Below are 1,032 nucleotides of genomic sequence, written 5' to 3' on the forward strand. Positions count from 1 at the left end.
TAACGTCCCGGCAGAAGGAATGCCACCTTCCACATCCTTCCACCAGCTCTTCCATCCCACAGAGCACACCACTAACCCTCAGTCTAACTGAATACACATCTCCTGAAACCAAACTGTGGGTGCATCCTCCCAATTAAAAGAAGCTTCTTGTCTTTGGGAAGAGTCCAAGAGGCTGAAGTTTTAGTACGAAGTACCCCATGAGCCCTAACACCTTTCCCTTCAGCACCCACCACTGACCCCAACCTCACTGCATGGCTCCTTCTTACCCAAGTCTCTCAGTTTACAAGGCAACAGCTGCAGGATTTGAACTTCTGAGGAAAGCACAGACACATCAAGGATGCAAATTCAAAGCCAAATTCAAGCCATGCCACGTCACTGTGCAACTACAAATGCTCCTGGGTGGCGAGTGCCTAGGGAATGCTCCCCTGCATACATATCACTCCTCAGAAAATAACTAGTTGGTTGGGCTTATGTTTTTCACTTCTGTTTTGATAGCAACAACAATGGCTAAAAAGACTTACCTATTTGGATCTGCTGTTCTTTACCAGCCTGCAGGAGAGAAAAGAAACACACGCACAAAGTTGTTAGTGTAATTACTATGCAACGGGAGACAGCAGAAGGCTGAAAAATCGCTTGGTCTGTGCTGCACTACTTTATACCTTTCTGCTTTTGGCTTCCAGGGATGGCAATTCTTCCCTAACTGAACAAACAGCTGTTCCCACCAAAGCCTATAGCAAGTTTAACAGAAATAGAGCTGCTAAGCAATTCCGAATCTGAAGGATCCATTCTATATATCATGACACTGTGCCAAAAAGTAAGTTTGGTGGCCAGAGCAAGGCTTCGGTGTTGGGAGAGCGGCGAGCTCCGAGGAGCACGGGTGCCAGGGCAGCACCGAGACAGCGCTCCACTTCACCCGCGCTACACACTGCCAAACTCAACCAGCTACCCGAGAGCCACGAACAGCAGCGGGGCTCGGCGCCAGGCTCCAGCGCGGAACCTGCGCCCGACGGCACGGTGAGAGAAAGAGCCGGA

Source organism: Acanthisitta chloris, unplaced genomic scaffold (genome assembly GCF_000695815.1).
Source record: "Acanthisitta chloris isolate BGI_N310 unplaced genomic scaffold, ASM69581v1 scaffold5817, whole genome shotgun sequence".
NCBI lineage: Eukaryota > Metazoa > Chordata > Aves > Passeriformes > Acanthisittidae > Acanthisitta > Acanthisitta chloris.